General features: G+C 43.6%; 1 protein-coding gene across 3 annotated transcripts in view; it reads right to left on the minus strand.

Moving 5' to 3' along the window:
* The window catches only part of CYRIA (CYFIP related Rac1 interactor A), a 105027-nt gene extending 103750 nt beyond the window's left edge, over positions 1-1277 (minus strand). For 2 of the 3 annotated variants that reach the window (XM_064571902.1, XM_045884121.3), the window contains exon 1: positions 1166-1276. The gene's annotated coding sequence lies outside the window, so the exon portion shown is untranslated. Of the gene's footprint in view, positions 1-1165 lie in introns of all 3 variants that reach the window. The other variant, XM_045884122.3, reaches the window with a different exon arrangement.
* Positions 1278-22253: the final 20976 nt, after the last annotated feature.

Consider the following 22253-nt stretch of genomic DNA (forward strand, 5'->3'; position numbering starts at 1 on the left):
CGGGTCCCAGTCCTTCAAGATCCCAGCCCAGCCTGCTGTGCCCTGGAGACTCAGTGCTATGAAGATGGCCCAGGCCCTATCCAGAGGGATGGTGATGGTGAAAGACGGGAAAAGTTTCCAACAGAGTAAGGCAGGAGGGCCACAGAGCTGTGGGGGCGACCGAGGCCCAAAACACCTGCCCCATTACTCTGCCCTGGAGTCCCTGGGGAGCAAACAGGGAAACAGGGACATGGGCGAGGAGACCGGGCCCAGAAGGGTGGCCCATCAGTACTGGACCCTACACGTCCAACACAGTGGCTGGGGGAATTCTGAGGATCTGGGGGGTGGGGTCAGCATATACTTCTGGGGGTCTTAAATGGCAAAGGTCTTGGTTCTGGTCCCTGGGGACACTGGCCAGCAAGTCAGGACAGCCTGGAGAAGGATCCAGGTACCCACTGGCCCATTATGACAGAGGCTTCTTAGTCCTTCAGCTGGCAGGCAAGACAGGTGTCTCCAACAAATTGCATGGCTGGCCTGGGACCAGCCTTTTGGGAAGTGGGTCAAATTGTTCCCAAAGCGTAAGATCTGTAAAGTCCCTTTTGCCAGACTGGGATTCTCAGGAGGAGGAAGGTGATAGGGCCAGGAGGCCTGGGTCCTAGGCACAGCAGTGCGCTGACTGGCTAAGAACATCTGGGGCAGGCTGCAGCGGAATGGTCCAGGTGTGCAGGCACTGGGGAGGGGGATCATCCTTGCTTCTGGCTCTGTAGAGAGAGGTGGGGAGCCTGGGCCTCTGGTGATGGGAAGGGGGAAGCAGAAGGTTGGGGTGTCCTGGAGAAATGGCTTTGGAGCTGAAGATACCTGGCTGGGGGCGGGGGGACCGGGGGACCGCGTGGCTGAGGGGTGACAGGGGTGATCGGGGAACACAATCAGGAGGCAGCCCTGGGGAGCGGGGCAACGGGCGCACAGACGGACATCTGGACGGCGGATGGCTGGAGAAGGGCTGAAGGACTGGGTCCTCCGCTCTCCCTCCCTCCCCCCCTCCCCTGAAGGCTGCAGGGGCGTCGGGAGCTGGGGAAGGATGGCAGGGCTCGCCCCGGCGCCTCCGGAGCCCCCTTCCCTGCCGACCCCCACCCGCGCTCCCCGCCGCGCCCCCGCCGCGCCCCCGCCGCGTCCGCGCTGCGCTCACCCGGGGTCGCCGCCGCCCAGCTCGGCCGCGCGTCCACCGCTGCCCCAGCCGCCGCCGCTGTGGACGCCTCTCCCGCGGCCGCCGCAGCCTGCGAGACGGCCCCGGAGCCCCGCCCCGGCCCGCCCCGCCCCGGCCCGCCCCGGCCCGCCCCCAGCCCGGCCCGCTGCGGCCGCCCCGCCCCGCCCCGGCCCCCCGGGCTCCCCACCCCCGCTGGCACCCGCCTCGCCCCACACGCGCGCGGCGAGCCCTTCCGCGCCCGGGAGCTGGTGCGGGCTAACCCCGCACACGGTAGCCCCTGCCCTCCTTTCGGCCTTGGCCCCTTGGCATTGGCCTCCGAGAGGAAGCCGGGACCAGCCCTTGCTGCTTCTACACACGGAATTCCTTCATACCCATTATTCCCTCCACGAAAACCGGAGAAAGACCCTGCAATCAGTCCCTAGACGCGCACGCCCACCCTCAATTTAGTGCCCGCGCCACCAGCCAGACCACCCTAACCTCTATCCTCACTCTCACATTACTTTGGGTTCTGAAGCCGGCCTTCCTCCCCGTCCTTCCGTGTTCATACTATGAGGAGATTCCCAGCCCTGGGGGCTGCAGCGATCTGATGGGACCACCAAAAAAGTCTTGCAAATGATCGATCCAAATAACCTAACTACCCAGAAGAGTAAGCCTGCAAAAATATTTTTAAAAATTCTATGATGCAAGGGGAGTGTAGGGGATTAAGGTGTCATTGTCATGATCATTGTTTTAAAACATCTGCCATGGAGGCTTTCTGCATTAGAGAGAGAGATCCAGGAAACCGGAGAGGTGCACGGTGCCAAACAGGTTGTGAGTCAGAGCTCCTCTTGGGAGGGGTGAGGGGGTGGGGGGGCCTTCTCCTGCTTCCTTTCCCAGTCAGCCAGAGCATCATGAAACATTTATTAAACCCCTACAATGGGCCTAGCCCTGTGCGGGAAGCCCGGTCAGTTTCAGCGGGTGTGTGGGCTGGGAGTATAAGGTGCCCAGGTCCCAGAGTGTGGAGAGCTTCGGGAGACTTTGTTCAACGCCATCTCCTTTCTGAGTTCTGTCCCCATGCGTAAGGTGATGCCAACCCAGCCTCCTTCAGACTCTGGAAAGCTTCTGTGAGCTGCCTAGCATGGCTCCTGCTCTGGGTTTTGGTAGGAATTCGGGTAAGGCCCAGGAGGGCACAGTCTAGTTAGAACGAAATATTCTCCCAATTGGAAGTGTCCTTAGAACAAACACTTTCGGGCGCCTGGGTGGCTCAGTTGGTTGAGCGACTGCCTTCGGCTCAGGTCATGATCCTGGAGTCCCGGGATCGAGTCCCGCATCGGACTCCCTGCTCAGCGGGGAGTCTGCTTCTCCCTCTGACCCTCCCCCCTCTCATGTGCTCTCTCTCTCTCAAATAAATAAATAAAATCTTAAACAAACAAACAAACACTTTCCCCTTCTTCATTTGGGGGTCAAGGCCCCTCATGCCCCGCCCAGCCTCAGTTGTCGATCCCTGCAAAGACAGTCCATTTTACCTTTGGGCGGCTCTATCAGAAGAGCCTTCTTAGCGCACCCCCATACATCCACACACCACAACTTCTGGCTTATTCTCTCCACCTCGGACCTGGCCAGGCTCTGGAAAGGACAAGGATGAGCCAGCCACAGATGCCATTCACCCCATAAAACACTATCATTTCGGACCACAGGAATACTCCTTACTTTACACGGTCTGTCTCTAATAATAATATAGCTTAGGTTGATGAGAAGAGACTATTTGATGTATGAGATTTCACTTCCACACACTTAAAAGATGGCTTCTGTTTCAGTAATTGAGGGATACCTGTAAAACATTGCCTAGCCCATTATGAAATGATAGGGTTTCTAATTATCAGTGTGGAATTTAACAATTAAATGTTTCCTAAGACACAATAATCAGATGACATGGTCTTTCAACTTCATTAGTAATACTAATAACAGGGTTAGAGGTTACTATAATAAAGATTATAGTGAAATTAAACTGTCATTGAAGGGGCAGGTAGGTTGAGATTAAATTTCAGATGGTTTTCATTCACAATATAAGTTTGCTAAAATGAACCTTAATGTCTTAATTAAATTCACTTTAAAACTGAACTAGTTTAGTTTCAAGGACATCCTCTTCATGTATTTATTTTTTAAAAAGAGATTTCTTGAGCTTTGACACAGGGCCAGGCTGTGCTAAATGATGGCATAAAGACCCAGGTCCCTGGCCCTGAGGAGGATTCAGACAGATTGCCAGGCCTGGTTTATGACCAGGCAGAAAAGAAAGCAGGCGAAAATAGGGGCATTTGGTGTATAGGCCTAGGCCAAGAAGGAATTCATCGAGATTGGGAGAAACGGGAAGTAGATTCTTTTAAGCTGAATCCTGAGGGGTGAGTTAGTCTTCAATAGGCAAGAAATGGGGTCATTGACACTCCAGGTAGAGGGAGGCCCTGGTGGAAAGGGGTTTGGTGTGGCTGCAGTGTCTGAAGGATAGCACAAAGTGGCTGAGAGTGAAGAACCAGAACACCAGCCCAGGAAGGCTACCCTTGACCCTGGCAGCTTCAGGGAACTGGGTGGCCTTGACCCGAGCGTCAGATACAGAGTCTGACAACAGATGAAGTGTGCTTGGGGATTGGGTGGAGAAAGAAAAGGCAGCAATGAGAATGGTCAGGTGAAAAATACCATCATCACCGGGGGGGGGGGGGGGGGGGCGTGGGCTGCCCCCCAGGGATCAGGTTCTACTCTCTCACATTTGAAAACACATTCTCTGAACATCCCCAGTGCAGAGAACAATACGTGGCACAAACTTGGTGCCCACTAATATTTACGGAATGGAATGGCAGGGTCATGAAGGATGAGCATCCTCTATGGAGACAAAGCCACAAGGGCTGATCTCACGTGGGGCTCCTCGACATCCACTGAGATCCATTCTAGGGCTGGGAGAATGTTCCCTCTAAATTCCTGGACAAATTAGGTTTTCTTTCTCAGAGTAAGTCCCTTCCTCCAAAAGATCATTTCTGCTTCTGAACCTTTGCTTCTCTGACACCTAGGATGATTCCCTCTCCCATCTCCAGCTATCAAAGACCAACCTGTTCTGATGCTCATGATGTCTGGGGCCAGTGGTTCGTGCTTCTTTACTCTGAATTCCTATGAAACTAACAATCTGAGCCACTTACCTCTCTGAGTCATCACACATACAAGTTTCTCGAGGACAAGGACCTTCTCTGAGACATGGATAGAACTTCCACTTGATGTGAAATCGAAGCTGAGCATAAATCCTGATTCTGCCACTCACTGGCTGTGTGCACTTAAGTTACTCTGGAGTTTTGGTTTTCTCTTCTATAAAATGGAAGTAATAAAACCCACCTCAGAAGGTTGATGGGAAGGCTAACGTAAACTGCTCTGTAGCTGTGAAGGACAGAGCAATCGGGTATGTGTATGTGTTGCCTCCTAGTGCCTTGAATAATGCTGGCCACACAGTTAGTGTTGATTGCGGATGAGCTGGTTACTGGGTTGATTCATAGATGAGGATGAGAGGCAGAGGCTGAATGATTGATACCGTATCCCAAAGCCCTACAGTGCTCTCTGTTTGCCACTCTCCAGGAAGGAATCTTTATTTTATCTTATTTTAAAGATTTTATTTATTTATTTATTTATTTATTTATTTATTTATTTATTTAGAGAGCCTGAACAGGGGGAGGGGCATAGGAAAAGAGAGAATCCCAAGCAGACTTCCCACTGAGCGCAGAGTCCCACGCTCTGTCCCACAACCCTGAGATCATGACCTGAGCTGCAATCAAGAGTCGGATGCTCAACTGACTGAGCCACCCAGGCCCCCCAGGAATCTTGATTTTTGTCCTCCCAGTTTACTTTCCTCCAGCAGGAATTATATAGCACTTGTTTTCCCTCCGGCTTACTATAATGGCTTCCAAAGGTGGTGGAGGTTCTTGCCAATTACAGGCCAGGGTTCCTTTATGTAACCAGGGGTTTCTACGGAAACATGGCCCAGGCTTCAGAGGGAGCATAATAGATTTGATTATGAATATTGAGCCAATTTTCACAGCTGACATACCACACACTTCCTTGTTGCAAAAAATCACAGTCCAAACTGTGTGGAGAAATTTGGTAATGCCTGCAAATTCTGCATGTGGATGATTTGGAGGCTGTGACTTAAAATATCTGACTTAAATCCTTTTTTCAATCCCTGAGCATGTCAGGCTCTTTCAGATTTCCCTTGCTTTGCACATGGTTCCAGTCTGCCTTGAACGACCTTCCATCCTGGTTCATTCATTGAGTTTCTACTTTTTTTTTTTTTTTTAAATCCCAGCTCATAAGCAACCCCTCTATAATGCCTCCTTCAGCTCTCCTGGGTGGAGTCCATTGTTCTTTCTTGTGTGTTTCTATAGTTTTGCACTCACACCTTTACCATCACCTTCACCAGACTGTGTCTTGCATCTGTTTCTATTGAAAACACCTTATTTAATGTCACCTTATATGGTTTGATTCATTAACATTGAACTGGCCAATAGCACTGTAACTCATGCTTGGATGAAGTTTGCCTAATGTGTGTTTTCTCCATAAGACACACCACCCCTTTGCACACTTAGGAGCACTATGCACGGGGGCCATTTTAAACATACAATGGCCAACAAAAACCACAAAAATATGAAAAGCCTGGCCCTAAGTAGGCCATGGAAAGGGCACGTGTTCACAGTATGGAGCCGAATAAGAAGTCAATTTTGCCTCAGTCAACCTCCGCTAGGAACATGAGTGTTGGCGACTTGAGTTTCTCACTGCTTGGTGCACGTTGGAAAATGACACATTGGAAAAGTACCCAGAGTATTGATTTTGAGGTTACAAATACATTTCAGGGAGTGGGCAAAGTCACAAACATGAAATCTGCAAATAATGAACATAGACTATAAGTGCCTCCTGCCTAGACTATGAACTCTTTGAATCCAGCATCTGTGTGTTATTATTCTTTGTATCCTTCTAGTACTTTGAAGAGCACCTGATACATAAAAACATGGCACTCAGTGAATGCCAATTGTATGAGTGAGCCATTCAATCCCGTCTTGCATTTCTTTGGCGATTTCCCCAACAATTTATAAACATATTAATAAAGCAGCAAGATGTCTCTGGTTCTTCTCCCATATGAAGGTTATGGGCCTAATTTGATTCTTCGCAGTTATTTGAGAAAAAACCCTGCCTTTGAAAGTAAGGAGCATTATATATGGAATAGATCCCTTACATATGGCAAATCTGGAAGATATAGGTACTGGCTTCCAAGATGGGTAAAAAATGATACACAACAGCATCCACCCATCTCCTCCCAAAGAGAAGAGGGAGCAATACATTTCTAAGATCTGGAAAAATAGTGTCAAATGATGGCCAACAATGCAGAAAGATGACATAGCCCAGGATCTGAAAGGGGGACACTGGTGATGAAGTACACAGTGGTGAGAGGGAAAGAAAGTGGACGACTAGAGGCAGGGGAGTCATGGGAACTGTGCAGAAACTTTGCAGTGAGGTCAAGATTTCAATCTGGGCTCTCTCCCGCTTAGAGCAGTATGACTTTGGGCAGGTTTCTCAACTTCCTGCTTCTTTGATCATCACACATATAAAACAGGGGTAATAGGATGTACCATACAAGGTTGTTTACGCAACCGACATTTATTGATGCCACTGTGTGCTAGATAGAAACATGAATGAGATAACATATAGGCAGATAATTAATTAGTACCTAACGGAGTGCTTGATGCAACTTCGCTACCAAATTTTAAAAATGATTTTCACTATTTCCACCCTTAGGTTATTTCTACTTTCATTCTTCCTCTCTTCTCTCTCGGTCCATCTCTAATTTGCAAGGCTTCAAGGTAAGACTTCTTCTAGTCTCTTCCAAGTCCAAACCCTCTGATACTTTTCCATGGTCAGTTGATCTCAATATTTGGCTAGCCAGGTAAATCCAGAAATTTTTGATTGCATCAATTTTTGGCAGCTTAGACAAAATGAGTCAGTCCCTCTAGGGGACTCTGCCTCACCACCCACAAAGCCCACACCAACTCCAAAATCACCATCAACAAAGTAATGACACATATATGGGGACCTTTGAGCAAAGGCTGAGAGCATTTTATAGGCATTGCCTAGTCATTTATGCAGCATCACAAACAGGTAAGTGGGGCTCGCTTCTGAGTATACCTATTTTATAGCCAGGGAAATTAAGGCTTGATGTAACGCATTCAAGTCATCAGTTGAGTCCTAGCCACAGCTAAGAAAATAAAACATAGGTGTCATGAATCACAATTGAGAACCAAGCATTGCATTCCTTGGACAACCTGATCTTCTTCCTTTTCTTTACAAATGGTGTCTTTGCTTTTCAGGAAATTTATCAATGAGCAAGCTGACAAGTTAATTTGGACACAAGCCAGGATACTCTCTCTTGCTATCAGACTTTGTGTCCAATGTGGGAAGCTGAAAGCACAACTGGGTACTAAGATGATGTAAAAATTCTCACCAAACAGAATGATTAACTGTATTGAACTTTTTTACAAGCCCTGCTAGTAATGCACGAAGGTTTCATGTCTACATGCACAGAAATACTGTATGTGACATTCACATAGATGGCCATGTTAATGGTTTTCAACCTACTGTGTTTGCGTTTTGACTCTTCAATCACTTCAAAATTACCTTATAATAGTGATGCTTGATATATTTAGAACTCCTACTGCTTTGTTTTTTTGTTTTTTCCATTTTCCCTTTAGCCACTGCCCAGATCAACCCCTTACCAGCTCTCACTTGAATTACCTGGACAGCTTTCTGATTGGTCCTCGGCCTTCACATTCAATCTACCCCACTACTGTCCATCGGAAGCTCCAGCAACCCCACTAAGAGACGTATGTGATGGGGGCAGCCCCAGGACCTAGTCTTACATCTTTGTAGAACATGGCTGTTTATAGTCTGCCCTTGCTTGTTCTTCCTGCTGCATTTCTTTCTACTCCTTAACTCAAAATATTATATCACTCCTCTCTCTGTGCCTGCTATTTCTTCTCCCTGGAATGCCCACTCTCTGTTATCAAATGGACAAACTCCAAGTTATCCTTCCAGGTTGGAGAACATCATCTTGTAACAAAATCTTTTCTGAATCCTGATCCTCAGCCTGCCCAGGCCCACTGACTCACACACACTTTATCTCAGTGTTTTAATTCTGTGCCTCACTTCTTGAGCTCCCGAAATTTAGAAATATATATATATGTACATATGTGTGTATATATATGTACATATGTATATATATCTCATATATATGCATACATATACATATTTTATACATATATAAACATATAAAAATACAAATATACCCGATAGGTATACATATATACATATTTATATACATATAAAACATCTGTGTTCTTAGTGCTTGACATCTAAGGTCCACTAGATAAATATCCACTGAGTTAATATGAGTTAAACTGAATCCTTCAAGATCCAGAGATTAGAAAAACTGTCTTTTCAAGTTAGTTCTGGAAAAGTAAAGTATAACCAAGCTTGAAAGTACCAACACAGGATCTTTTTAATAGAAGAGTGCTTTTTTAGAGTGGTTTTTTTTCCTGATGAATAATAATAAAAAAAAAACCTTCTACAATGTGCTTTTCTAGCTGTGTGATCTTAAAATAAAATCCACATTAGTGATTATTAAGCAAATCTAACTAATAGTTCTCTGCTTCTGATGTTGAAACGATCCCTTTCCTTACATGCCAACACCTCTACATTTTCTTTGTTTTAATTACACTAAGCGTCTTTTTGTTCTTCCTGGAACATTTGCCTGGGAGGCGGGGGCAAGCTATAAATAATAATCATCATCATTATAAGAAATAGTATTTACAGAGTCTATTCTTGGAGCTGAAGACTAATTCATGAGCATGCCCAACAGGGCCCTGGTAGAGATGCCGTGATTTCTTGGGCAGAGTCCTGGACTCTTGAATATTTCACCTGTCTCATTAGCGTCACTCATGTGGTGTGACTGCTCAGATGGCAGCCGCTTCATCCAATAAACTCCCTCAAACTGCTTCCCATCTGTTAATGGGGAGGAAATGGGAGATTTTAGAAAATATGATGATTTTTATGTTGTTGTACATAAATGCAATTCGTTTTCTGATTTCTACATTTCCTCTATACCCAAGGCTTCCACGAATCTATTTAATATGGGTTTGATTTTTTTTTTAGAAATAAAAAGAACATTATCTTTCATTACACACATTTAGGCACTTCAAGGTCTTAAAAGAATCTCAGAGCAGAAGTGGCCCTGGAAATAATCTAATTCAGTTTGTTCATTTGACAGATTAAAAAACTGAGGCCCAGAAAGGGAAGGTGATATCCCAAGGTCATTTGGTAAATAAATGGCAGAAGCTGCGATTTTTCGAGGGGGGGGTGGATTTAAAACATGGTGTGCTGGTTCCAGCCTAGTGTTTTTTTCTCTCCTTGATGCTGAACAAATCTTCACACACACCCCCCTTCTGATTTAAGCCCTAAAAATTTCAGTTTGTTACATATTTAGGATACTATCTTTTGTACATAAATTATCCAGTTACCTCCATAATTGCTTATTAAGTCCTAAAACTATTTTATTGCACAGCATTGGGTGTTGTCCCCAAGATGGATGAGCCTATGGAGTGAGAGACCCAGGCGAGTTCTGGAGACAAGCACTGGAAATTACCAATCCAAACAGGCATCGTGATCTGGTGGGAAGAGCTTGCTGTCCTCAATCCTGTGTTCTAGGAACAGATCTGCTAGATTTGTTCTACAATTTGGAGTAGGTCAGTAAACTCATGGATAATAAATGTCTGTTCTGCCTTCCCTAGAGAATGTTGAAAGAATCAAATAAAATGACAGATGTGAAAAGATAAACAACAACAACAACAAAAAAATCATTATTTCATTCAGCAGCAGAAAGACAGCAGACTATTTTGCCTCTGTTTATTGCCATAGTGTCATGCATGGTAATTTCATGCTAATTTCCTGCAGGTGGTCAGGTTTTCCTTGGCCCTTATTTGTCTCCTACCAAAAATCACTGAAGTTCAGAACACATTTTGTAATTTCCCATATTTAAGAATTTACTTAGCATTTACTATATGCCAGATACTCCCATTGGTGCTAGAGATACAAGGAAGGATGCTCTTGTGAATTCACTGCCCAGGTGTGAAACAGACATGAAAATAGAAGCATTTAAGGAATTTAGGGACAGGCATTCAACCCAGCTGTGAGAAGAGCTTCCAGGAAAAGTTGTGAAAGACTGAGAAGGACTGATCCAGGGAAGAAAAAGAAAAGTTAGAAATAACGGCAATGTACTGTGATGCTGATGTACTTGGGACATTATGAATACTGTGGTTAGACAGACATGACTGGGGATGAGAGATTTAGAGAGCGGTCATTACAGAGAGACTTTCTGATACTCTCAAAAGCTGATACTAGTTGTTGAAAGTGAATGGGAAAGTTTGATTTCAGCATGCACCCATTTCCTTTCTCCTATTTTTTGTCCTGATCCAAGCACAGACACTTAAATTGACACTACCGAGTGATGATTGAGAAGTGCTTACCCCTTTTTGGGGAATATGTATACAAAGAATAATGTAACAAATACCCATGTTCCCATCACCTAGAATAACATCTTATTTGTGCTTCATTTTTTTCTATTAAATAATAGGATATTAATAATTCATAATAGGACATTAATGATTAATAATAGGATACTAATGATTATTGATTTAAAAAGTTCCCATGGGTAGTAGGAACTTTTAATGCTAAAAAATTCTGGTTCTTCTCTCCTTCTGGATGCTGGGGGACCACACTTCCCTGCCTTCTTTCAGGATCTTGTCACCTATTCTGTCCAGTGCTTTGTGGGCAGATATAAGGCCCTTCTGGGTTTGAACACTCAACTGCCAAGGTGACACTCTCCAAAAACTTTTATCCCTCTAGGTCCCGGAGAAAGCATGACATTGAGAAGCCACCCGGTCTCTACCACCAGTGCCTGATGGACATATGGTTTGAGACATAGATACATCCAATTGTTTAAGCCACTGAGATTGAGAATTTGGAGTTTGTTTTGACAGCATAACCTTATCTAACCAATTGACACATCTTTTAGCCCCAATCCCAATCTTCCCCATCCAGAGACAACCACTATTACGAAGCCATAGGGAATATTTCCATTCATATTTTCTAAAAATCTCCTAAATAAGTATGTGCACTTAATATATGGTATTGTAGTTTTAAAGTTTTCATAAAGGCCTTCATATGGTATTCTGGTTATCACCTCTCTTTATTCAATAGTATGGATTTTTAGAACTATCAATCATAACTACATAATTATGTAGATTATGTACATGATGCATATATGGGTCATCCCTGTCTCATTTCTGAGTTTATTGGGAATGCCTTCAGAATTTCACAATTAGTTATAATAATTCAGAAAGTTCTTGGTAGCTGCTTTTATGAAACAAGAGCATTTTCTTCTATTCGTAATTTGCTAGGGATCTTTATGCTGAATTTTATCTAATTATTTTTCTACATCTCATATAGGTTTTCTTTTTCATTTTCTTTAATGTGATAAGCTATTATTGATGGATCTTCTGTTGTTGAACTATTTTTTAAAATAGATTTTATTTATTTATTTATGTATTTATTTATTTGAGAGACAGAGAGACAGAGAGCAGAGAGGGTGAGGGACAAGCAGACTCTGCACTAAGCACAGAGCCTGATGCAGGGCTGGATCCCACCACCCTGATATCATGATTTAAGCCAAAAATCAAGAGTTGGTGGTTCAACTGACTGAGCCACCAAGGTGTCCCTGTTGTTGGACTATTGAGAATCCTATGAGAATTTCTAAGATAAACTTCCAAGTTGAAACAATTGTATTTTATTTAGACTTTTGCATTTGTGTTTACAAATGAAATTGGTATGTTTGTTTATTTATTTATTTATTTATTTATTTATTTTTACTACCCTTGTTTGTTTCAGGTGGCTCTCTTTGTTCTCAGAAATAGTTGTGCGTGCTTTAAAATAAACAATAATTATCAGTTTCTTGAAACTATAACTCACTGTGATGTTCCCTGAAGAAGGGGCATTTTTTTTTAAAGATTTTATTTATTTATTTGAGAGAGAGAGAATGAGAGAGAGCACATGAGAGAGGGGAGGGTCAGAGGGAGAAGCAGACTCCCTGCCAAGCAGGAAGCCCGATGCGGGACCCGATCCAGGGACTCCAGGATCATGACCTGAGCCGAAGGCAGTTGCTTAACCAACTGAGCCACCCAGGTGCCCAAGAAGGGGCATTTTTAGTTATCTATTCAATTTCCTGAATGAGACTGATTTGCTCAAGATTTCAATTTTCCTTGAGTAGATTTTGGTAATTTATATTTCTCAAGAAAATGGTTATATCTAAATTTCAAATTTATTAACATAAAATTTTGCAATGTACTATTATACATTTTTAAATTTTTTATCAGTAATTATATAATTCAACATGTGATCTTTTTATTTTTAATATATTTGATATTATTCATTTCCTTTCATTTTAAAAATTATGCTAGGGGTTTGTATATTTTGTTAGACTTTTAGTATGTAAGCTTTTGATTTTAATGATTATTATGAATGAATTTCTGTATTTTTTGTTTGTTTTCTTTATTTTTATCGCAGATATTAAGAATTGGGTTAATCATATCATACCCTATAATTCTTATATTTCATTTTCAATTAATTTAACTTTCAACTTTGTTATTTCTTATTTTTTTATTTTTTGAGGTATATTCTGTTTTGCTTTTTTAAAATTTCTTAAATAGAAAACTGAATTCACTTTTATTCTGTATCTTTTTATTTGTGAGTAAATGGATTCAACAATACAAATTTTCATCTAATTGCTGTTTTAGCTGTATCCCAGAAATTGTGAAGGTGAGTAACTTAAATGTTATACTATGTAAACCTTTCTTTGCTGTTAGGCACTAAATATTTATAACTTCCATTTGGCCTTCTTTTACAGTCAGTAGGAGTTTATTTTTTAGGGTTAAAATTTTTCAGTTTGAGAAGTTTCTACCAACGTGTCTTCAAGCTCGCTGATTCTTTCCTCAGCCCTGTGCAATCTACTGGTGAACCTGTTAAAGTCATTCTTGTTTCTCTTACAATGTTTTTTATTTCTAGCACTTGTTTTGATTCTTTCTTAGAGTTTTCAATCTGTTCTTGCATGTTGTCCACTTTTTCCATTAGAGCCTTTAACATATTAATCATAGTTATTTTAAATTCCTTGTCTGATAATTCTAAAATCTCTGCTGTATATGACTCTGGCTCTGATGCTTGCCTTGTCTCTTCAGACAGCGTTTCTCTTTCTCTCTCTCTCTCTTTCTTTCTTTCTTTCTTCTTCCTTCCTTCCTTTCTTTCTTCTTCCTTCCTTCCTTTCTTTCTTCCTTCCTTCCTTCCTTCCTTCGTTCCTTCGTTCCTTCCTTCCTTCCTCCCTTCCTTCCTTCCTTCCTTCCTTCCTTCCTCTTCCTCTCCTCCTCCTCCTTCTTCTTCCTTTTGGCATTTTGCCTTTTAACATCCTTTGTAATCTATTATTGAAAGCCTACATGATGTTTCTATCAGGTAAAAGCAACTGAGTTGCGAGGTTTTATATTTATCTGGCTAGGAGTTAAGCTGTGTTATTGTTCCCTGTAACTTCTGTGCCAGAGGCTGAGATTTCTTCTAGTGTCCTTGTTTTATTTCTCTGGTTATCTTTGAGTTTCCTTAGAGACTTCTTCTTAAATGGGGGCTGAGGCTTGCATTTTCTTTTGGTTATAATCACCTCTTATTAAAGAAGAGCTTTGTTGATGTTGTGATGTTAGAAAAGGGGAAAAATTCTACAATCTTGTGATTAAGTCTTACTCCTATGAGGGGGTCCTCCTAAGGCTCAAACTCTCTCAAGCTAGTCCTCACTTCATCTCCAGATATTAGTCAATGAATCTTTAAGTGTTCCTACCAGGCTCCACTAGAGGTTTCAGCCTCTGCTTCTGTGACCTCAGGTCACTGATATATAAAAGGTTGTTGTTTTTCATTTAAGTTTTTTAGATTTTTCTTGTTGTGAGTGTGGGAGTGAAAATTTCCAAGTTCTTTACATGTTGAAGTGGAAACTGAAAGTCTCCACCTTCGAATTAAAAAAAAAAGTTTTTGTTTAATTTACTTGCATTTTGATCAAAGAACACATTTTCATTTGTGTCCTAATACATATTTAGTTTTTAGAAATGGTTCTCATGTACTTGAAAAGAATGCACAGTCTCCGTGTTTGGAGTGTCATAGGTTTTTTTGTTTGTTTTTAATTAATTTACATTTCTAGAATTTATTTTTCCTTATCTCATATTGTCCTTTTTCTTACATTGTGATTTCTATTTACTCTTCTATTTCTGCAAACATTTTTTTTTAAGATTTATTTATTTATTTGAGAGAGCGTACATGAGAGGGGGGAGGGTCAGGGGGAGAAGCAGGCTCCTCACTGAGCGGGGAGCCCGATGTGGGACTCGATCCTGGGACTCCAGGATCATGGCCTGAGCCGAAGGCAGTTGCTTAACCAACTGAGCCACCCAGGCACCCTCTGCAAACATTTAAAAATACTTATTTTACAGTCTTCTAAATAGTATTCTCTTATCTCTGGGATTATTTGTTTTTCCTCTTGCCTCTTCTTCCTGGTCATTCATTTTCTCATATGGTTTATAATTTTGGCTATGATCTAGTTGTCAGTGAGGATATTTTCCATGAGAAACACATGTGACTTCCTTTAGGTGACAGTTTCTCATTTGCATCTGCGGGGACTTTATGGATTTAAGTGTACTGAACTGATGTTTATGCTAATTCATGCTAATTTATTTATTCAGGGTCCTGAACTATTCGGGTGCCTTAAATTTGGATCCCTCATTGTGTTCTGATTACCTGCAGGTGTGTCTATTTTCGTCTATGGGCCTAGGTGAATAGGCAGCTTCATTATAGCATTCTTGGATTAGGTGGGCAGTGATTTTCTTACCAATTGCAATGCTAGTGGCTGCAGAATCAATTCAGGCCACTCAGTCCCAGCTGCCCACCCACATGAGGCTGCTGGCTAAATTTCTCTCTCTGTGTGGGCATTAATCCCTAGTCCCAGCTATTAAGGTTCCAATTCTCCTGTAACACTTTTTGGTTTTAACTCTCACTCACCATTTTTGAGATTCCCTCTCATCTTTTTTTTTTTTTTTTCAACTTGGGGTTTTTCCCTTCTTGGTCTCAAGTTAGAGCTCTGAATTTACAATTGTTAGTTGATTTGTTTTTTCTATTTTTAAGCCAGCAATTCTATCTTGTTTTGAGTAAGAGGAGCATCTTTCATTTCAGCTCAGGGTGCCTTACTTTTCAGTGGACTGGGGACACATACGTTCTGAAAGGAAGAGACAAACCCTGAGCAAAAAAGAAGGCTCTCCTGTGGGCAGCCAGACACTTAGTAGGTGCATAGGAAACACTGGGCTGGAGCTGGCTTATCCTTTTTATTTTATTTTATTTTATTTATTTGACAGAGGGAGAGAGAGAGAGAGAGGGCACAAGCAAGCAGAGCAGCAGGCAGATGGAGAGGGAGAAGCAGACTCCGCATTGAGCAGAGAGCCAGACGCAGAGCTTGATCCCAGGACGCAGGGGATCATGACAGGAACTGAAGGCAGATGCTTAACCGACTAAGCCACCCAGGCACCCCTGAAGCTGGCTTCTTCTTAACTTCAAATCATGCCACCTATTTAGCAAAGAGGCAGCCCTGCCCAGTTACACAACTCACCCTTTCACCACACCCTTCCTTGGCTTCTGAAGTCCCAAAGTCTGTGCCTGACTCTCTAGAACCTGTCCAGCTAATGCCTGCTCTGAGTGGTGCCCAGCTTGGTTCCCAGGAGACACCTCAGCCTAGAGTATGTGCCTAGTCCCTGTGTGAAGTCCTCTGTCCATCCCTACAGGAAAACAAGACACCTGCACCCTGAGCTGTGGCTGTGGTTGTTGCATAGACATTCATGCTTCTAGAATGGATGTCCCCTTTGTCTCAATCTGGGTCAATCCCTAGGCTAAAGGACTTTAGCTAGAATATGTGACTGCAGTTAAAGATACCTGAAGATATAAAAGACCTTTTTTTTTCTGTCTCAGAGCTCATGAACTTGAAAAAAAAGTTATCAATATTGTTTGATGACTGCAGATGTTTAAGGCAATGTGTCCCTTAGTCCATGTTTAAAAAATTTATTTAAAGAAAATTATTCATACCCCAAGGTTACTAAGTAATGAAAATAACGCTATGTGAGTTCATTAGTCTCTAATACGATTTTTCTCCTCATTTTATTTCCCAATAAGGAAAGCTTTTCCAAATGATGTATTTCAGAGGCTGAGGAGAAAGAATTATGATTGATTTCTGCATGGCTATTATCAACCATAAGAGAAAAACTCAGCTAGTTTGCAATTTTCAAAGAAGTGGAGAGATTGCTTTGTTAATGTCTATTCAGTTCATTTTCTATTTGGGGAATTGAGAATTCGAGTGTGGTTGTGGAGTAATGACGAGGGAGAGCTTACATTGCTCAGCCTGCAGAACTTCCTTGCAGTTGTTTATGGTGAAGGTGGGAATGTGAGTAAAAACTCTAGCCTTGTGCCCTAGACTCGCACACTTAGCTTAAATGAAGGCTTTTGATAAAAATCACTGCTGTCATCAAAAAAGCATTTACCAAGTGACCCTCTGTGCCTAGTTCTCTCTGGAGGCCGAAAACCTACAAAGGTTCAATTAGAGACGGTGTATGAGCTTGCTGACGTTATTAAAGGGGTGACTATCTTACTCAGAGGACATACAAATTTGCCTAAACCAGTAAATCAATTACATAAAGAACTGGTGTCTTGAAACTCTATATAGGCCAAGGGGATGTGTTGAAGAAAACACTGGAATGGAAGATGAGAGGGCTGGGTGTTAGGCCAGGCTTTGATAGTACTCAACTTGAGGGATCCCCAACCTCTCTGGGCCCCATTTTCCTCATGCAAAAGTGATCAAAACTGGAAACTTAGATAACAGTTATTGATGAAAAAGTCACACCCGGTTTCTTTACCTATGGTCCATAAAACATGAGCCTCTGCCTCCAAGAAGCTCCGTGTGTTCAAGAAAAACAAAGAGCCCCAAGTGACATGGCCAAGACCATGGCCGCAGTAGAGAAATCTCTGGCCAGTGTTACTGGAACCTCTGCAGAAAGAAGCCAGAGCTGGCAAAGGTCAGTTATCAGGTACGGCTTCCAGAGGGAGGTCCCGGGAAACGTCTTTCTGGAAAGAAGAGCTGTGCATGAACCAGTAAGAAAGGAAATCCAGGTTGGATATAGGCATGACTAAAATCCGTGGTGGAACTGTTGTCCACTTATGGATCCAGCACTGGGCACTGAGCCTGAGGAAGAGAAGGTTCCAGGAACCCATGAAAATAATTTCCATAAAGAACAGTGGTGCAAGTTCCGCTGGTGTGGGGCAGCGAAAGGAAAGGGGGTCCCCTGCGTCCCCAGAGGAACAGCAGTCTGGCTAGAGGTGACACCACGGGAGGCAGAGCTCAGCTACACCTGAGAGACCGTGCAGCGGGGTTCACTCAAAGGTAGGAAGGCGGTGCAGTTGTTCTAGCCCAGACGTGGCGCTGACTTCCCCAGTGACTGGGTGGTTCTTGGAGTGCTCTGGCCCCGTTTCATGCAGTACCACAATAGGTCTGTGTTCTGGGAACCTGACAAGGTCCCCTTTTCCTTCTCTATGATTTTGAGGAAGAACTTTCTGTCCAAGTTGCACAAATTGGAGAGCAATATGGTGTGGCAGGGACTCCCTTGTCATTGGCTATGTTCGGGCAGAGCTGATCGGCCATCTGGCAAGGCTGCTAGAGGGGGTAACTTGGACCCTGGGTAGGGAGAGGGCTTGGGTCACCTCGAATGCAGCTCTGGAAACGCACCGTTGGCAGCAGCATGCGGATCCACAGAGGCCAAAGGCATCGGAAAGAAGGCTGCAGGGGCCTGAGCTAGCAAGGGTGAGGGGCGGAGGAGGGCAGCTTCTCGGGACGCTGTGACAGAAGGGCAGAGCCAGCTGGCCGAGAACTCACACATAGAGGAAAGGGGAGGAGATGACACGGCTGTTCCGGGAACGGGAGGAAAGACTCTGTGGGCGAACACAAGCCGAGGAAGATGAACGAATGAGTCTGCTTCTGCCAAGTTCGCTGCTGGGCGGTGGGATGGGAGCTCCGGGTTATGATTCAATTCCACGCGTCCTAGCCGAGGCTGTCAAAGGCTGTTCAGGGCGTCACCATGAGGGCACAGATGCAGCCGACCCAGTCGGGGCACGTAGAGCTCAGCCCTCTAGGGGAGAGAGGGGGCCTGCTTGCCCAGACCCAGAAGCCAGGCCCAAACGGAAGAGTCAACCCGGAGAAGGTGGATGCAGCCAGTCCAGTTTGTCCCTTAGACCCGGAGGCCCGAAAATGTGCATGTCGACCCTGATGCCAACCCTCAGACCTTCCCTGGAGGCTCAGGGATGGGTACTCATCAGGGACAGATGAAGCTGAAAGCTGAGGTGACAGTGTTTGTTCTGGCATGACTTGCTAAGGAAAACAACTTAAATGTCGATGGTTTTCAAGATAGCTGTGGTAAAGCAAGCACGTTACTGTTCTCAACACTCTCGAGGACAGCCTTGTAACTCTGGACAAAATACCACAGAGCCGGCAGCTGGAGGAACCGTTCTCCGGGGGGACAGAGGAAAGAGACAGGGCTGAGAGCAGAAGAGAGGGCATGGAGCACAACATTAGCCCAGGTAGGCTTATTCGAATCATAACTCACCAGAGGGTCTGTGAGAACTCATCGCTGGGGAGGGAATTTTCCTTGCTAACAGTGGCACCCAAGCCAATGGCAGTTGATTCTGATCTGTACACGTAAAGGCCCTCTGTGCCACTGGCCTGGGTGCCCTCTGACGGTCCCTTCTCGGAGCTGACTCCATGAGCGCAGAGCCAGGTGCAAAGCAGCCGACACTCGCTGGAGATTTCTCGAGCTGTTCTCACAATAAAACTTGCTTTATAGCCAGATTTCTTCTCCTCTCCATTGGCACCGTCGCTGAGACCCTGGCCCACACTAGCCCAGAGCCTGACACCTGCCGATGCAGAAAGCTGAAAAAAGCAAACAAGGCCAGAAGCCCCTTGATAGGATGTTCTGGAATTCCTGACAACAACCTGAGCAGGTTCCTCCCTCAATTCCCAGCAGTGACGGGTCTACACAAAGGCCATTTCTGGGCCACTTGTATAGAGCGCCTTCTTTTTGTTTCTGCTCCCTGGTTCTTATCAGACCTCATGTCTCTGCCAGGCTGTGCTTCTGTTTCTGCTCAGCTCCACTTTCAATTCCCATTCTTTGTGCCCACCGAGGCTCAGCATTTGATACTCAGAAGCTAAGAACTCAGAACAGAAGGGAAGCGAATGGGCTTGGGAGAGGCATTGGGACAGATGGAAGGAGGAGGCCACCACTTCAACGAAAAGAGCAATTTTCTCATGATGAAGCCGTAGTACATTTTCTGAGACACTCTAATTTTGGAAGAAATTACCCTTGGAAAGGGATTGGGTAGATGAAAGGAAGAAATGAGAAAAATATTTGAAGGTGGGTTGGGAGAGATCATAGAGTCAGTTAAATATCTGGTTAAGTGATTTGCTAGGATTTTACTCATTTGCTCTTCTCCCTGCTCCCCTTTCTTTTTAACAATTTATTGAAAGGCTGCTATTAGAAGGAGTCACAAGGTACCACTCATAACAACTTGGATGTTCAGAGAAAATGACAATTATTAGTTTTTCATTTGCATGTAATTAAACGGACTTGACCCCCAAATCTCTACGTACTGGTTAGCCAGAGGAAAACAAAACACACTCACACGCATGCCAAACACACGTGGAACAAAACAAATACTATCCAGACCTAAATTTCAATCTGGTATAAAGCTTATTCTGATCTTGAAATTTAAACCATCTCTTGAGACATTATTCAATCTCTCTTTGGCTAAAAACTTCTCTGGGACGTCTGGGTGGCTCAGTCGGTTAAGTGTCTGCCTTTGGCTCAGGTCATGATCTCAGGGTTCTGGGATCAAGTCCCGCATCGGGCTCCTTGCTCAGCAGGGAGTCGGCTTCTCCCTCTGGCTGCCACTCTCCCTCTGCTCGTGTTCTCTCTCTCTGTCTCTCTGGCAAATAAATAAAGAAAATCTTTATTAAAAATATAAAAAAATAGATAATACTTAAAAAAAAAACTCTGCTCCATCATTTGGGGATCCCGCTCCTCCATGCTCCAGTGACTGGGACAGAGACTGAGTATGTGGGAGGAAGTTAAGTTGTCCTCTGGCGGAGGGAACACAGAGACCCTAGGCTTTATTCTGGTCTACAGACTCACACCTTGTCCTACCGAGAAACTGCCCCTCTTCAGGTGATCAACAGCAAGAACAACTCTCCTTTCAGAAGAGACAGGTCACATATTATAATCCAGAAGCTAAAAAAAAAGAATAGAATCTTCGAATCTAATGACCCAGAAAGTGCTGCTTGAGATTAATTAAAATAAGCAACGAAAGAAAGAAACACACAAACAAATAAATAAAGGATGGGACACCCATACCCCTGCTGGTAAAAGCTCAGAATAAAAGAGAAGAGAAATCCTCTCAAACTTCCAGAAATAAGAAAACTGTAACCAGGGTACCTTCAGAGGCTTGAAGATTGGATTATCACATAACTTCTCTGTGGCAGTGTTGGAAGCTAAAAAGAGTGGAACATGCTTTTTACAAAGTTATGAGATAAAATCATTTTGAAGCTAGAATCCTAGTACAAACTCCCAACTAAATTTCGAATGAGAAGACAAAGTAAAGATATTTGAACAACCCAAGAATCATACAACTGAGCACTCAGAGAGCCTTTGAATAAGCTTAAGCACAGATTCTGACAAATACATAATAAATTCAAGAAAGGATACAGGTTTAAAAAAATGACTCTGCTAAATAAATAAATAAAACCTACAACAAACAAAACCACACCACACAAACACCAGCAGCCAATAAAACTTACGGTTGAAGTGATTATTTTTGCACACATTAAAAATATTTTTTTAAAGATTTATTTATCTGAGAGAGCGAGAATGAGAGAGAGAGAGTACATGAGAGGGGGGAGGGTTAGAGGGAGAAGCAGGCTCCTCGCCGAGCAGGGAGCCCGATGCGGGACTCAATCCAGGGACTCCAGGATCATGACCTGAGCCGAAGGCAGTCGCTTAACCAACTGAGCCACCCAGGCGCCCCAACATTAAAAATATTTTAACGCCAATCTGAATGTAGAAGGAGGCTGAAGTTAGAGAGAGGAAGAAGGTGAAACTTTACTAAGGTTTTGCTTTGCTGAAGTAAAGGATGTGGATACCAGCTGGGTCAGCAGTCCATAAGTCACGCCACAATTTATAAGCTTTCCCCAGCAAAAGTGAAGTAGGATGCATAAACATTAAAATGCCAGAAGAGCAATATGAACAAAGAAAACTCAGCTGATTAAAACAAACCCAGGACAGAGAAATAAAATGATGCACCAAGAAAGTGGACTCAATAGAAAATACGGGTGCAAAACTAAGTCCAACAGACATCATTACGATGAATACAAATGGAAGAGAGCCTCAGATGGGGTGCTAGCTCTGAACCATCTACAAGTAACACACCTAAACAGAAGGAAACACAGGAGGCACAATTTATTTTTTATTTTATTTTTTAAACGATTTTATTTATTCGAGAGAGAGAGAGCACTAGAGAGAAAGAACAAGCATGAGTAGGGGGCAGAGGCAGAGGAAGAAGCAGGCTCCCCACTGAGCAGGGAATGAGTCATAGAAAATCATAGAAAATCCCTGGTTTTAGAGCAGGGGTTCAATCTCAGGACCCCAGGATCATGACTTGATCCAAAGGCAGACGTTTCACCCACTGAGCCACTCAGGCACCCCCAGAAGGAACAATTTTAAGCAACTGTTTTAACTACACAAGGCACGTGGCTGTAGACAAATGCTCAAATAGCAATATTAAGTTTAGGCAAAAGAGAACTGAA

Source organism: Mirounga angustirostris, unplaced genomic scaffold (assembly GCF_029215605.1).
Source record: "Mirounga angustirostris isolate CCGP_5_RB_7025 unplaced genomic scaffold, mMirAng1.0.hap1 SCAF_10, whole genome shotgun sequence".
Classification (NCBI taxonomy): Eukaryota; Metazoa; Chordata; class Mammalia; order Carnivora; family Phocidae; genus Mirounga; species Mirounga angustirostris.